We start from the raw sequence: 17,549 nt of genomic DNA, 5'->3' as shown, positions 1-17,549 counted from the left end.
TATCTTCCCATCTAACGGTCGCCACTCGGTTTAACCTTGAAGTACCGAGAAGGTAAATACGCACTAACGCCTCGATATTCGATTCGACGCTAATGTTGTTTGTTTGTCTCAGGCTGATGTCTCTACTGGATCACCGTTGCCGTTCCCCGTCTCTGGATCCTCGCGCCTATTCGCATACCAGATAAAGGTAAGTCCCGTTAATTATTTTAATTGTGTACTAATTCTCTTCTATGTTTCAGTTCCTGCCCAGGATGGATCATCGCCGCTGCTCTGCTTCCCCGGATCCTCGCTTCACCGCATACCAGATGGCCGCTTGGACAACGATGGATCACCGCCAGAGGACAAGGTAAGTAGAAGGTAAGTATCACTAATTGTTTAATTAAACGAGAAACTGTAGGTTAGAATTAATAATTCTTTAATCTCCGATCCTTATTTCAGCTGTACAGATCGTTTCACAATAGTAAAGGTGCTTCACAATGGTGTAGTCACACATCGGTGTGAACGCCGCTTTATTTGTAACAAATCTTGTAATCGCCGATTTATTCGATCCCAGTGGAATATTTATTAACAATGACGCTGTTCGTACAATATCTCGTAGCCGCGAGACCCAATGTCCGAGGTTGTAATATACTTGATACGCACTAAGAGTCGTCAACGTAAACTCGCACTGTCACTTAATTGTTGATAACGAATTATCCCTCGCTATTGTTGAGCGAGTAGTTTAACGCGCCATTACGCGGGAGTTCCCGATTGTTGTGCACCGTCGTTAACTATCGCAATGTACTACGCTCGCGGTATACGCTACTATCGCGCGACACGTCCGTTCGCTAAGACGGTACTCGAGAGACTGCCTCGATTTGTCTGTCTCTCGTTGGCTCCCCACCATGACGAGCCATCCCTACTCTCGAGTTGTTTTCGCCGTTCGCCGTGACGTCACAACTTTCTCTTGTTATTCGCACGCAAGATCATGTCGCCGCTCGTGGTTCTCACGCTTGACCCCCGTGCCCTCGTTTTGGCCGCTCGCGGGTGGAAATTTCCACGCGCAGTAGGGGAGACCGGGGCTAGACCGTTAGTTTTTTTTCGGTGCCGATTTTTAACAACAAAATAAATAATTGTAGTTAAATGTGGTATACCACTGTAAAGAGTGAACCTTTAGCTACAAAATTTATACAGGAAATTTTTATCTACGTCGCTTTGTTTAACCGGTATAGAGCAAAAACGACAACGGTGCAAAAATTGAAATCTCAAAAATGCCGGGGTTTAACCGTTACACTGCATTTTCAATACATATACGTACATCTAATCCTGAAAAATGATAGGATACATCTTAATAATTGTTTTTTAAGAGAAAAATATAAAAATTTATTTAAAATTTTTATGCGAAACGTTATTAAAAAATAGTTACGAGGGTTCCTCTTTCCGCAGAAGTCACTCGCCCGACTTGTTTCACTCCTCGACGTCCGATGACTCTATTCGGTGTCTGAATGGTTGTAATTCCCGTCTCATCCATATTCCATATGCAGTGAGCCTGGAAATGCCCGGAAATGCCTTGGAAATGCACCCGGACTGCTTACTGACGGATTAACCCCAAACACAAGTTTCAGGTTTGATCGCCCACGAAATATTAGACATCAACGATAATGAAAAAACTACACTGGATTCGTGTTCAGCATGCATTACTCTTTATAATCACGTACCTCGAGATTTGGAGAGCAAATATTATAGCAGATATTACAAAATTTCCACGCGCAGAAAATGTAACTTTCACCTTCCGAAAACACGTTTGCCCTCGTAAAAATCATAACACGGCAGGTAACCTGCCGAAACTCCGTTGGTCACATGGGTACCATAAGCAGCGTTTACAATGTTAATAGCGAGTTCGCACAATATACAGGTTCCGAGATATTTGATTTGGCGGATTTACCCCGTTAGCGGTCTAGCCCCGGTCTCCCCTACCACGCGGAGGTACTTCCTCGTCGATACCGCTACACCAGGTTTTCACCTTTTTAGTTACCGGCCTGCCGTTGACGCCGACCCGTGCGCACCGTCTTGGAGATGTCCCCGATGGCGATTCCGGACCGACTTCCTGGAGAAGTTGTCCGAGTGCGATTTCGGTCGTCGGCCGTTGACGCCGACCCGTGCGCACCGTCTCGGAGATGTCCCCGATGCCGATTCCAGACCGACTTCCTGGAGAAGTCGTTCGGATACGATTCCGGTTGTCGGCCGTTGACGCCGACCCATGCGCACCGTCTCTGTAATGCCCCGGATGGTATTTCCGGACCGACTTCCTGAAGAAGTTGTCCGGGTGCGGTTTTGTCCTTCGGCCGCTGACGCCGACCTGTGCGCACCTCCTTGGAGATGCCACCGAACGAGTTTCTGGATTGACTTCCTGGGGAAGTTGCGTGGACAGGGTTCCGTCCGTCGGCCGTTGACGCCGACCTGTGCGCACCTATTTTAAGGTGCTCCCGAACAAGCTTATGGAGCGACTTCCTGGGGAAGTTGCCCAGGTTTCCTTTCGATGGCCGGACCTTGACGCCGACCCCATAGGCGGGTGTCCTAGGTCCCCGTGATGCGGAAACGTACCTTTATTCCTGGAGATTGTTGCGGCCCACTGGTCCTGGGCGCTGATAGTCGCGCTGGCCTCAGCGCGCACGAAATTAATATCAACCATAGGGTGAACCGTCTTAAAACGCAAAATAAAAGGATATTTTCCGGCCAGCTGCCTGTTATTGAAAACTTAGCCTATCTTATGCCCTACGGGCTGAAATATATCTTTGCCATATGGGCATACGCGACTTATAGACTAACTTATCAACTAATTCAGGAGATCGTCATCCTCCCGAATGTCAGAACGCGAAATATTGTTCAGATTGAATGAGCGAATGGAAAATAAACTCAGGTGGACCAAACGAAAAACCATAACCGCAAATTAAAGGGAAAATACACGACACGTGTGTGTAACCGGGCTGGCTGCCCGCCATCTGTCGCCTAGGCGCGTTCCGTCGCCTCGTCCTCCTCCTCTTCGCCCGACGGTGAGAGGAAGTCGTCAGAGGGTTGATCGACCTCCCCTACGGGCACAGGCACCCAGACGATTTTTGGTTGAACCGGGATCGCCTGGCTGCTGGTCGAGGCCTCGCTATGCCCGCCATGGATTGAGCTCGCCGGTGAGCTCGCGGGGATGATCTGTGGCTGCTCCCTTTCCCACGCGAACTGAGTATCGCTTTCGCTCGCGACACTCGGGGGTATCACCGAACGCTCAATGACTACGCGAGGCGAGCCTCGCGCGATCGCCCTGGGAGAGAGCGGTCTCAAGGTTTCCCTCGAGCGTGGTTCTGTCTTCCCTTGCACGTGCGTCAGTTTGTGTAGGAGGGAAATGTTACGCACGTATCGTCGCAAAACGGGTGTTTTGGCCGACCGAAAAGATGGCGGACCGTCGTTTTCGAGATCGCTCACGCTCACGGCACGTCGGCGAGGTACGGCGAGGCACGGCACGGCTCTGAGATCCCGCGATTTCGGCGCGAGAGTTGACATGCCGCGCGCGCGGTAGATCGTCCCGACTCCCGGCCGCGGTAAATCGTCGTTGTTGGTCGTTGCGTCAGTGACAGTCGCGCGTGCGACCGCATCGTCCAGCGTTCGCCGCATCGTCTCGGCGTCATTGTCGCCGCCGTTGTAGTGGTGGTGGTGTCGGTGGTGGTGGTGGTGGTGGTCGTCGTCGTCGTCGTCGTCGTCGTCGTCGTCGTCGTCGTCGAGGAATCGGCGCGAGGACGCCGTCGAGTCGGTAAAATGGTCGCGCTCCACCACGAGCTTTTCTAACCCCCCTGTCGTTATTTATCGCTCCCCCGCGAGAAACGCGGCTTGGTTAGGTTGCTCGAGGGTCCGCGCTGATCTTATGGCACCCGAACGCCGTCACGCGTATTCCCCGTGGTTGCCCGCGTTGACAATGTGACGTGCCGTTGGGGAGTTTACGATTTGGTTAACCTCTGTATTCACGTGCCTAAATTGTTTTATGGAATAGGTAAAACAATTATTTTTTAATAATGTTTTGCATAAAAATTTTAAATAAATTTTTATATTTTTCTCTTAAAAAACAATTATTAAAATGTATCTTATCATTTTTCAGGATTAGATGTACGTATATGTATTGAAAATGCAGTGTGGCGGATTAGCCCCGGGGGGTGGCGGTTCAACCCCGACATTTTTGAGATTTCAATTTATTCACCGTTGTCGTTTTTGCTCTATACCGGTTAAACAAAGCAACATAGATAAAAATTTCCTATATAAATTTTGTAGCTAAAGGTTCACTCTATACAGTGGTATACCACATTTAACTAAAATTATTTATTTTGTTGTTAAAAATTGGCACCGAAAAAAATGGCGGTTTAGCCCCGGTCTCCCCTATGTGCATGTCCGATCGCAAATTTACTTGCATAAATTAGTTTTTTAAACATGACTAACATGAGTTTAGATGAAAATAATTGAAAGTTCAACAAATTTTGTTTTCATTATTTCCAATAATTGTTTTACTTAATTCAGAATTTTTGTACTTTCCAAATACACGATAAACAATATATTTTTAGTTTCAGACAAAAAAAAATAAGTTTCAGATCAAATTGTGTCGATCAGTCAAAGTGTTGTGTTTGCCCCGAAAATTTTCAATTTAAAAATTTGTCTTTGTATCACTTTTCCTTTCCTGGGAGCAAAACTAAGCGACATACAGCAAAACTTCTTTAAGCAATTTTGTACCTGAAGGAACACTCTTTAAATGTGTACCATTGAATTTGTATGAAAATTTTAATTAATTGTTGAAAATTGCCTCTGAAACAATTGTGTCGAGTTTACCCCGGTCTCCCCTATCATTAAAGGAAAGTTGGTATTTAATTGAGCGAGAATCGGTAAAGGGATTCATTTTTTAAATAATATTTTGAATTTTTTTGGAAATATCTGTAGTAGCTCTAATTTCCGCTTTTGAGATATCGAGCTATTTATAATTCTATTATATTTTTCAGTTTTTTCTACTCCTATTTTATATATAATTCTTTAAAATTTGATTAATTAAACTCAGCTTTATAATATATACGATTAAAGGGAATCTACACACCCACACATACACACACACACACACACACACACACACACACACACACACACACACACACACGTACATCACACATAAAAAATGCTATTTTTTGACGTTTTAGAATATTCTGAACACATTGACATCGAAAACTAAAAAAACTTTTTTTCGGTCTTTTCTACCCTTATTTTATATATAATTCTTTAAGAATTGGTAAATTAGACTCAGCTTTATATGTGATCAAAGGTTCATATATGAGGTTTACGAAAACAAAGCTTCTTCAATAAAGAAGCAAAAAGAGATTAAAATCGATACAGAGTTAATAGTGATATCTCTTTATAAGTCGCAGATTTTTATAATCTTAATTTTATCTTTTTAATAAAAGGGTTAAAGTAAAAATGCAATATATTTTATAGAAAGTTTTGTCTGTTTTATAGAAAGTTTGTTAATATATTTGTTCTTTTTTTTATTTTTCAGTTCCATCCGCTGATATTTTTGGTGAAGGTGCAACTGTTCTCCTCTTAAAAAATATCTCCCAATTTGAAGGGGGATGTATTCTCAAATTATTTATATATATTGTATTACCTTAATTTGTATAATAAAAATAAAAATAAAATAAAAATAACATTGGTTTTGACTTGATTTAAAATTGGCTTTGACTTGGATTAAAATTGGCTTTGATTTGAATTAAAATTGGCTTTGATTTGGATTGAAATTGACTTAGACTTTTATTGAAATTGGCTTTGACTTGGATTGAAATTGGTTTTGACTTGGATTAAAATTAGCTTTGACTTGAATTGAAATTGGCTTTGACTTGGATTGAAATTGGCATTGACTTGGATTGAAATTGGCTTTGACTTGGATTGAAATTGGCTTTGACTTGGATTGAAATTGGCTTTGACTTGGATTGAAATTGGCTTTGACTTGAATTGAAATTGGCTTTGACTTGGATTAAAATTGGCTTTGATTTGGATTGAAATTGGCATTGACTTGAATTGAAATTGGCTGTGACTTGGATTAAAATTGGCTTTGACTTGAATTAAAATTGGCTTTGATTTGGATTAAAATTGACTTTGACTTGGATTGAAATTGGCTTTAATTTGAATTAAAATTAACTTTAACTTTAATTGAAATTGGCTGTGACTTGGATTAAAATTGGCTTTGACTTAAATTAAAATTGGCTTTGATTTGGATTAAAATCAAGAGACACGGTAGTGTCTCGCGCCAAGTACACGCGGAGCGAGACCGACCGTGACTCTTTTACGCGACGCGACGGGTTGCGAGTACTCGAGATGTTGAGATCTCGATAAACGAGTGAACGGATCAAGTTCTAAGTAGGCTTGATCGACAGCTTGGGGTCGAAATAGGGGGGGGGGGTTTCTCTTATAATATTCCGCTACGTGCCCTACGAGCGGAGATATTGCGACGCAAAGTCCAAATGTGAAAAATTTTATTTCAGATACTCCTCCTCCTAACGCCGCGATATCTTGATCACGTGATCAGAGAAAATGTCCCTTTCACTTTTTCGCCACTGGCGGCGCTTTCGCGCAGTGCAGATATAGTGCGTTCATATACGTGTTTGTACTGCGCGCAGTGCAGATGTACTGCGCGCAGTGCAGATAGTTAGTGCGTTCAGCGTGCTGTCACGTCACAGTCAGTTCACTTAACCTATCGAGAGATACGGTAGTGTCGGAGCGAGACCGACCGTGTGACTCTTTATATATATTGACAGCAGAGAGCTGATACTGAGATCAAGAAGTCAAGGAGCCTGTTCACACGAGGCGTTTCTGCCGCGCGATTGCGGCCGTGCGTTAACGTTTGCACGAGCCGCACGCTGTCGCGAGGTAAGGTGCGACAACGCGCGTACGCGAAACGGTAGTAACACCGTAATCGTGCCGGCGATATACTGAATTTGAATTGCTTCGTGCTTATCTGGAGATTTCGTATCCCTACATCGTGTTACCACCGCTGCCGGAAAAGAAGGTTCTCTACGCTTGGCAGAAAGTGACGACTGACACGTTCGATCCCGACTTCGTTGATCGCAGAAGAGCTGGACTCGAGGTACGTTTCCGATTTGCAATTATAACAGTATCGTGCGATGAATGTTGTACTAACCTCAAAGTCGGAGCATCCTTGCTCACCGCTACGGGATCGACGTAAAGTTTTAGCGGATTTTAATCTTCCGAATTAGCGTCGCAACAATATTAGTCTTCCATTATCTATTGCCTCACAACTTTTCGATTTTAATATTCTGTAGCTGTATAGTTATTTGTACACAATCGTGATATTAATATACATCAGATTGTTCATGTTTTTGTGCTGTTACAGTTCTATGATTTAGAGGAACTGTTTTGTAACGGTGGCCCCGTGCCAGATACAAATTACATATTCCTGGGAGATTTTGTCGATCGGGGCTACTATAGCTTAGAAACGTTTACTCGTCTGCTCACATTTAAAGCTAAATGGTCCGACAGGATAACGTTACTACGCGGTAATCACGAAACTAGACAAATCACGCACGTTTATTTGGATTTTACGGTAAGTGCGCAACGATACTTTCTTTTCTGGGCTTTTTTTACATTTGTGTATAATAAAGCTTTGATTTCATTGGTCTCTTCATTTTCTGTTCTAGATGAATGCCAAAACAAGTACGGCAATGCTAATGCGTGGAAGTACTGTTGTAGGGTATAACTCCACTTTTGATTACGCTCGAATAAAATTCTGTTTTAGTTAATTGATGAACAGGTTCTTTGTGTACACGGTGGATTGTCTCCAGCTATTAGAACACTAGATCAAATTAGAACGATTGAAAGAAATCAAGAGATTCCACACAAAGGTATTAATTGTATAAAGTGATATGTCATTGCAAAAGTTACATAATAATAAAAGTTACATGACTGGATATTTACTGTTATTGTACAATAATAATAAAATATCGTTGCTTAATTGCCATATTACAGGTGTTTTCTGTGATTTGGTCTGGTCCGATCCAGAAGATGTAGAAACATGGACAGTAAGTCCGCGTGGTGCAGGCTGGCTGTTTGGCAGCAAAGTGACTTACATGTTCATGGAAGTGAATGATCTTAAACTCATCTGTAGGGCGCACCAATTAGTTCAGGAAGGTATGTCTTTGCTCAAATATTTCTGTCGCAGATTTTTTTAAATATCTCGGAAGTATGTATTGATGACGCATATTTTTATCATGCAGGTTATAGGTACATGTTTAATGACAAACTCGTCACAGTGTGGTCGGTCCCAAATTATTGTTATCGATGTGGTAACAGCTAGTATCATGCAGTTCACGACAGTGGATCAGAGATCACCAGTGCTGTTCCAGGCAGTGCCTGATTCCGAGAGAGTAATCCCACCTCTAATGCCCACTCCGTACTTTTTGTGATCTATCTTAGTGGCTCATCTGTACGGATGCGGAAGAGAAATGTCTGTGTCTAGACTCTACGGAATCACATGATTTGATTGGCCGGATCCAGGCTGGTACCATGACGGACCCACACATTCATGAGAATATATCACTGATTATATACATATTACTTTAGAAAATTTTGATTCCCTTAAAAGAAATTATTTGATGCGTTCTACGATCAAAGTACGATACTTAGAGAGGACTGAATTGTCGTGTGATTGATCTTATTCAGGGAATGTTCTTTAGATTTTTTAAGAACTTTATCAGGTTTTACATGTTGTAAAGTTAATTACATGTTGTAAAGCTAACTTTTATATATCTACATAGTATCTGCCATTGCATCAGCCTGATTTTTGTAGCTCGAGAAAAAAAAAGAAAACGATATTTTGCATCAGAGCAAATGTGAACATTCTGTGGTATAGACGCTTTTGCTGTCTACTATGTACATTCTGTAGAGCATTCATATCTCAGAGCAGCATTCTGGACTTTAATGTTCAAAAGACTAAGAGCTTTTAAATAATTTATGAGCGCGAATAACGCAAATAGTCCAATGCTGTGTGTGAATATAAAAAGAAAAGAAATATCACGTTTAAACATTCCGGCAAAAAGTACACTCTCTGAGTACAGTAAATGCTTCTCTGACATTACAATCGTTGTGCGTAGAATTCAGATTTATTAAAGCGTGAGCATATATAGTACTGTTAAGGTCTTCCTGAACATATAAATGATCTGTTGCTGGTTTAGGTACTGTGTGTGCTGCGTACCGTTCTTTTTTCTTCTAAATGCGCAATCGGTGTTCTTAGCAAGAATCGTAAATTCGGCTCTTTTTCGCCGAAGTACAAATAGCGTGTAGCAGTAGCCAAAGTTTTCCTGCTTAGGTAAGGAAATCCGATAGCGGGATCGTTATAGCATCTGTAGAGAGTTGTCTTATTATTTTTATGCACATGACATTTTTTTACGCTTAATTTTAAGAAATTCCGAGCTCAAATATTGTCTTTAAACTACCTTGACACACATTAATGTTCTTTTCAAGAAAGATATCCACCGTTCGTTCGTCACACACACTTCTCTCTTCTATATATATATATACATATATGCCAAATCGCTGTCGTATTGAATAATCGTAATTAGCTAATTGTCATAAGTTTATTAATGTAGGGAGCAACTTGAAAAGAAAAAAAACCGAGACCCTTAGCAATGTGCCTCTAAATTAATAAGCGTTTGTGTAATATAATGATACGATATTGATATGACATAATTAATGGAAATGCACCGGCCATTGCGTATCATAAGCCTGAATTCTGACCATCGATTTTTGCTAGCTCACGATAATTCCTAACCGATCACAGACCCGACAAATATGGCATTGGCATTGTGGCACAGGCTGTCAAGTTGAGACTACTCTATTTTGAATTTTGTGATATAGACCGAAGGAGGAGTGTGCAATGGTCATGTCGATGTTTATAACGACTCTCCTTGTCGCACCATTCGAAGAGGTGTTTTGCGAAGACCCGTTATTCCAAGAAATGTAATAAACTTTTGAACAGTGCCTTCAGAACTATAACACGACGGTCTACTAGAAGTATAAATGCTTTCTTATTCTATTTCATAAGCCTTCCGCTATTGTTTTGGAACGAGCCTTTGCTTTTTCGCGAAACTTTTCTACGATATTTACGTTTTACGATTTTACTACCTTTTAGGTCTACTCTTACAATTTTACATCACGCGCGCGCGGTATATTCTCTATTTGTACTACATATTATAACGTACAATTACAATTGCGCGATACTTTACGCGAGTAATGTATTACATAAGGTAGAGAGGAGCGCATCTAGAACGAATTGGGACACGGAGCTTGCGTTACAAACTCGACTCGCTACATTTGCAGCCTCCGAGTCGTGAAACGGTTTCGCAACGACGAGAACGCCCTACGTGCGGTACGGATATCATTAGAAATCCTTAAAAAAAAAAGAAAAGAAGTATTAGCCTCTGTATCTATTGGGGTGTTCGCGGCGTTTCGTTTACCGGAATGCCTCTGTCTGTGATCGCTTTAATCTTATCGAAGTGTCCAAGCGCTTGCGGCGACTCGATATTAATAATCGGTAAGCTCGCGAGAGAGAGAACAAATAAAGACAATTTGCAAGATAAAAATAAAATAACGAAGACTAATTTAGCTTAATGTGCTCCGTGCGGGAGCTTGAACACTGCGCATAATCCTTAAAGACCTCACAGGTAGACACCATTTTAAAACGATCATCATGTACCTTGAAAGTATAGACTTTGTTATGTTAATGTAATGAAGAACGTTTGTAATAAAAATTCGCAAAAAATCGCACTTGATCGCATTGTCAATAATAGAGAAGAACACGATCGCATAGTGCAGACCAAACGCTTTGGACCAAACGCTATGGTACATGAGCATATTTACAGTTCGAAGACCAAGAGGTAGAGCCGCGGGGATACGACGACAAGAAGAAAGATGTCGTCAGCTAACCTACCATTGGGGTAGACGAGGCAGAAGACCGAGACAGTAACATAATTATTTTTAAGCCGTATTTTTAAGCAGTAATATAACCCGTCAGTATTATATATTCGTACCTCTGACCATACACATATGAACACACACATACAAAGTGAATATGTGAATATGCTACGTTTCTTATACATACATGAAAACATAATTGCTAAATAAACATTTAATAAAACTATTATATTGTTATTTACTTCATACTTACCAAATCAAGTTTTATTTAATATGTATAATCTATTGTAACTGTAAATAAATTTATTATTTACTGTATAATTAAATGCTGGTACATTCAAGAAATTTGTAATTCTGACCTGGATTTATATCCTGTCTAAACTACACATGTATGTTTAAATTGATGTTTTACCTAGTTATTGCACCAATAATGTTTAAATAAATCGTAGCTTTAGTTTTTAACGCAGGAAAAGAAAATTTAACGTTTAAGCGCTAACCAATGTTGATGCATTTTTCTGAAGAAATACTTACATATTGATTTTGTTGCATATTCGAAATCTAAAATCCGAGCATGCTAGAAGCACTTTCATTATCTTCAATGTGTCAGGTATTTTAAAAGAACACTAAATTTATCTTTAAAAATAGGCAAAATTCAAGCAGCTGTAACTTTGTTAAAAATGAACAATATTTAAATTTAAAAAAAGGATTTTAAAGCTTGAAATCTCTACTTTTGAAAGTTTTTATCGTGGATTGAATAAGAAATGAGCATTTTGACTTTGATTGCTCATAACTTCCTTAAAAAACATCGTATTACAATTCAAAAAACAGATTCTTAAAGCTGAAACTTTGCTTTATTGAACGGTATAATTGCCAAATTTTTTAAAATAACAAATAGACATGATACAAATGGATGAAAATAATGTAAATTATTTTTAAATGCAGAGTACTTAAAAGTACAAAAAAACATAAAGAATAAATTTGTTTTATTTGTATCATGTCTACATGTTATTTAAAAAAATCTATTTTCTTAGAAATAATAGTCTGTAACACCTTTAGCTTTACAATCTGTACATACTGTTTGTAAGATATACTCTTTATAAGACTAGTTAGAAGAGGATGCGTAACACTACAAAATGCATGATATCAGTACAAAATTACCTTTTTCAAAAAAGGTAAAAAAAGGGCGCCAAGTACACGCGTGGTTGTTACCTCGGAAAAAACCAAGTGGTAGTATCATTAATTTTATCTCACAAAATTGTCTCACAAAAATTGTCTCACAAAATTGTCTGACAAAAATTGTCTCACAAAATTATTAAATTACAAAATTGTTACTTTATTCAATCCAAGTGATATCTATCTCGAAAAAACCTAAATAACAAGTGGTATCTATTTAAAAAAAAATATGTGAAATCTTTTAATACTGCGCCAATTACAAAGAGAGAATATATATATATATATATATATATATATATATATACCTTATGACAAAATTATTATTATATCACGAAATTGCGTTACCAAACTCAATCCAAGTGATATATATATTTCAAAAAAATATATAAAATCTTTAAATTACGCCAACTACAAAGAGAATGTATATATTGCTTTGAAAAATAATTGTAGTGCAACTACTCTTAAAAAATAAAACAAAATTGTGTTACCTAACTCAACCCAAGTGGTATGTATCTTTGTATTCCTGAGGATCTTTCTATCAACCCAAGTGGTAGTAGTTTTAATTCTCCTTGATAAAATTATAATATTACAAAGAATCATTTAATCATTTTAATCACAAAGAATTAAAGAGGTAACATTATAAAATAAAAATATTTAATTAAAATAAAATAAAAAAATTTTTCTTGTAAAAAACTTGGCGCTGCTTTTTTAAAGTCTATCCAGACAAATTTGCATCGCGCATAACATAAGCGTAAGAAATTGATTGGTTCAGATATATGTGCAAAAGGAAATAGACCAATCTATCTCTTTATGCATATGCTTATGCACCTATGCAAGTTTGTCTGGTTTAACCTTAAAAAAGCAGCGCCAAGTTTTTTACAAGAAAATTTTTTTATTTTATTTTAATTAAATATTTTTATTTTATAATGTTACCTCTTTAATTCTTTGTGATTAAAATGATTAAATGATTCTTTGTAATATTATAATTTTATCAAGGAGAATTAAAACTACTACCACTTGGGTTGATAGAAAGATCCTCAGGAATACAAAGATACATACCACTTGGGTTGAGTTAGGTAACACAATTTTGTTTTATTTTTTAAGAGTAGTTGCACTACAATTATTTTTCAAAGCAATATATACATTCTCTTTGTAGTTGGCGTAATTTAAAGATTTTATATATTTTTTTGAAATATATATATCACTTGGATTGAGTTTGGTAACGCAATTTCGTGATATAATAATAATTTTGTCATAAGGTATATATATATATATATATATATATATATATATATATTCTCTCTTTGTAATTGGCGCAGTATTAAAAGATTTCACATATTTTTTTTAAATAGATACCACTTGTTATTTAGGTTTTTTCGAGATAGATATCACTTGGATTGAATAAAGTAACAATTTTGTAATTTAATAATTTTGTGAGACAATTTTTGTGAGACAATTTTGTGAGATAATTTTTCGAAACGTTGTGAGTTTAAATATATTACAATAATTATTAGGCCAGTTGGGTCGAACAAAAACGACTTCTGTTTTTAATAATTTTGTTAAGATAGATATCACTTGGATTGAATAAAGTAACAATTTTGTAATTTAATAATTTTGTGAGACAATTTTTGTCAGACAATTTTGTGAGACAATTTTTGTGAGACAATTTTGTGAGATAAAATTAATGATACTACCACTTGGTTTTTTTCCGAGGTAACAACCACGCGTGTACTTGGCGCCCTTTTTTTACCTTTTTTGAAAATTCCCTATTACTCGTGGCTCGCAAAGTAAAATTCCAAAGTTCTTGACGCAATGATTTCTTTTTCTTATTTTTACTATCAAGGACAGCATCAGATATTTCACATTTTCCTGGTTTATTTACGTACTTAGTAATATATCAAGTAAGCAACGTGGATGTTTCACTTACGTATTGTATATCGACATTTCCTTCTAATACCGTAAGAAGAACAGGATGATAATCATTTATATTGATCTCATCATGTTTTCGAGGAACATGATAAAGCCTACTTCTATGTTTCAATCGTTTCCTACCTGCTATCGAACTTATGACATCTTTCAAAATCAACGTTTCCGTGACAGGACGAGGAAACCCGAAACGACACACACGAATCGTTTTGCGTCCTACTTTTTTTAGAACGAAGACAATAATCGTTATGTTTGTGTCGTTGATGCGTATTGACTCGCCTGTATAACAATGGTGAAATCTTTGGATCTGGCATTTCACAAGTTATGTGTTGCAAAATAAATTGAGAAACTTCTTCAACAGAAGATTTCCCGATAATTGGCGCACCTTCAATCCAAATTAATAAATGAAATGTTGTATACCTCTACCTTGGTATTCTCGTCGCCAGAAGTAATGCGCTACTTTTCCGATCGGGTTATCTTTGGAACAAATAAAATCAAGGAATGCTTTAAATTTATTATCAAGAAACCTTGACGTTGACACGGGATCCTTAGCAACGAGTACACTAATGGGCGTCGAATCGTCAGGCCATCCATTTACTTCACGAAGATACGCAGCTAAGTCAGGCATCAGCCATTCAGCAGGACTCCATGTTACGAACCATGTCGCAGGTCCGTATTCTTGCGTCATACATCTTAAATTACTCCTTGGTATACGCCAGTATTGTTCCGTATTTCTTATAGTGGCGAATATTGTACTTAAGTCAAATTCTAATACATCTGTATGTAGTGCTTCTAAATATTCTGAAGCCGTATAACGCTTAGTTGTACATAGTTTGCTATAAATACCACGATTTATTTGACGAAAAGTGTATAGATTATACAGAAAAAATACGAATTGTATATTTAATCTGAATTGTGGATGTTTGGACATCAAACAACATTTATCAAATTCATGGTCGTGAAGTTTAACCCGTCTAGCTTGGTGTCGTCCATTAATACCAAGAGGAAATAAATCTGGAAAACACAATAGATCTAAAGATGCCTCACGATTGTCCAAGGGCAAATCGGCTATTTTTAACATTTGATATAAGGCGGTATCAGTTTTACATAATTTTTTTTCATATAAAGGATAAATAGTATATTGCTCGTAATAATCATCATTATTTTCCTCAAGAACCTGAGTTAACATTGCCTTACGCTCATTGTTTAAAGTAGCGTTTACATTGTTTTCTTGCGTTGGACTTTTTGAGCTCGATTCGCGTTGTCATCCAAATCAGATTCAGTAGCATTTTCTGTCTCCTGTACTTCAAACTCTGGATCGAATAATAATGACGTTTGTAAATAAAACACCTTACAAGTATTTGGCAATACAATATGAGAATATAAAGGATTATGTTCTTTTAACCACACTAAGGCGTCAAAAACCTTGTTAACGTCTACCATTTCTTCCCAAATCATTTTTGATTTTGTCGGAATACCTCTAACACGTATAAAGTACAATTCGTGATTGGTATTAATTGGATCAGTATCAGGACATATTTTATTCAATGTTTCTTGTAAAGGTAACGGTAAATGAAACGTTCTACCTTTTACTTTTTGTACCATTTGTCTGTGAGGCAATTTCTTGTTACTAACAGGTTTCATTGTAACGACAGTTTGAAAAGCTTTAGCTCTTTGTATGAGAATTTTTTCAAACTGGTTAAGACATGATATTACTTCAGGTGGATCATGTACAATACGATCATTTAAAATGCAATACGCAGGTATTAATCCGTCACGGAATTTTTTTTCACAGTAATGACATATGTATTGCGGAGTAATATTATGTTTTTCTAAATGCGCCATTAAATCTCTCCAAATTGGAATATCTAGTCGTGCTTTAAGCTTATTAAATTCAGAGACACTTCTTCTATATAAAAAGTCTCTCACATGATGCACAAACATATCGAGGTGTGTCCATGGAGCGTTTAGTAAAAGCCTTAAATGCGTTTTTAAAACGAGACATGATTTCATCTTCACTCAAAGTAGTACGATTCTGCTGATGTTTGTACATATATGCTTTTTGTTGTGCCGAAATTATAATTTCGTTTAACGTGTCTAAATCAACAGAAGTTAAAGCCTTCTCCAGATTTAACATTTTGTCGTATAAACTTGTCATTTGATAAATTAAACGTTTAATATATCTTACCATTGGAAAATGAGGTGATAATAATAAAACAGGAAGAAATAGAGCTTTGCAAAGAGTTGCATCAATGTAACAGGCATGTGTGTGACCCTTTCTATCAGAATTCTTTATCGTACATGTATGAATATCTGTTAACAATTGTGGTATTTTCTTTAAAGTACAGGTAAATATCGTTTTCAGGAATTTTTCATAACGATCGATTAGAATCTTCATCAACGGATCATCATAAATTTTACACAAAGCATTGCATAACCATGATTTTTTGACTCGTGCTTGTTGCAAAGGTAATACATTCGTAGTTTTACCTTTCTCGTTAATTACCAACAGTTTGTGATGAAGTAATGTTACGATATGTGTCGATAAAATAATTTTCGGATGAAGCTGTATGTCCCGATGTGCCACATAATGCACGTATTTTATCGTCATTTATAGAGCATTCAGCGGCAAGAGTCAAGCACACGTCTGATTTCTTTTTAAGTGAAGCTAATATTTTAGAGATCTTGCTGACAAAACTATCTCGAATACGCATACACCAACGTAAGATTCTTTCGGCTTCTAATCGTCTTTCAGTAGGATTTTTAATATTAAGTTTGTTTTCGATGTCTTCAATTGCCACAGGAATAAGAAATTGTATGTAATTTCGTGACCAAAACTTTGCATATTTTCTAGTAATATTTGTGGCAATATCGCGATTTTTGTTCGCAGGTACGTATTTAGAATTCTTTCTCTCATAATATCGCTTATTATAAAGCCATTTACGATCAGAATATTTTCTTTGTCTATCTCGTTCTTGCTGAGAATGTATAAGATATCGTTTTTGCTTATTAAGACGATACTTTTGTAAGTTGTCTTTATACTGACGACGTCTTTTAACACAATCATTTTTTACTATCTTTCTCTCATAATTTCGTTTATTATAAAGCCATTTACGATCAGAATATTTTCTTTGTCTATCTCGTTCTTGCTGAGAATGTATAAGATAATATTTTCGCTATTAAGGCGATTATTTGCTAAGTTGTCTTTATATTGATGTCGTCTTTTAGCACGATTGTCTTCTAAATTCTGATATCGACGCCGTTTTTTAGCACAATTATTTTCTATCGAATCTTGTTCCTCTCGACAACGTTCTTAGTGCGATTAATTTTAGTATTAACACAATTGTTTCTGAATTCTGATATCGACGCCGTTTTTTAGCACGATCATTTTCTGACGAGTCCTGTTCCTCTCGACAACGTTTCTCAGCACAATTATTTCCAGTATTACTAATGTTTTCACAGGAATCTGTCTG

At 37.5% G+C, this 17,549-nt stretch overlaps 3 long non-coding RNA genes across 3 annotated transcripts; 2 read left to right on the top strand and 1 right to left on the bottom strand.

Moving 5' to 3' along the window:
- Positions 1-398: 398 nt before the first annotated feature.
- Positions 399-1,980, bottom strand: LOC139785543 (uncharacterized). The gene is made up of 2 exons (XR_011721988.1): positions 1,698-1,980; positions 399-1,573 (listed from the first exon to the last, which is right to left on the bottom strand). It is a non-coding gene; the product is annotated as an uncharacterized lncRNA (long non-coding RNA).
- A 4,858-nt stretch (positions 1,981-6,838) lies between these two features.
- Positions 6,839-7,957, top strand: LOC139785546 (uncharacterized). Its single transcript, XR_011721991.1, has 3 exons — positions 6,839-7,135; positions 7,403-7,612; positions 7,707-7,957. It is a non-coding gene; the product is annotated as an uncharacterized lncRNA (long non-coding RNA).
- An 86-nt stretch (positions 7,958-8,043) lies between these two features.
- Positions 8,044-11,204, top strand: LOC139785542 (uncharacterized). The gene is made up of 2 exons (XR_011721987.1): positions 8,044-8,196; positions 8,283-11,204. It is a non-coding gene; the product is annotated as an uncharacterized lncRNA (long non-coding RNA).
- Positions 11,205-17,549: the final 6,345 nt, after the last annotated feature.

This window comes from Temnothorax nylanderi, unplaced genomic scaffold (assembly GCF_030848795.1).
Source record: "Temnothorax nylanderi isolate EJ_2023f unplaced genomic scaffold, tnyl_v1.0 TNYL_tig0825_pilon, whole genome shotgun sequence".
Lineage (NCBI taxonomy): Eukaryota > Metazoa > Arthropoda > Insecta > Hymenoptera > Formicidae > Temnothorax > Temnothorax nylanderi.
The sequence above is the reverse complement of the archived record's forward strand: the minus strand, read 5'-3'. Positions and strand labels throughout refer to the sequence as shown.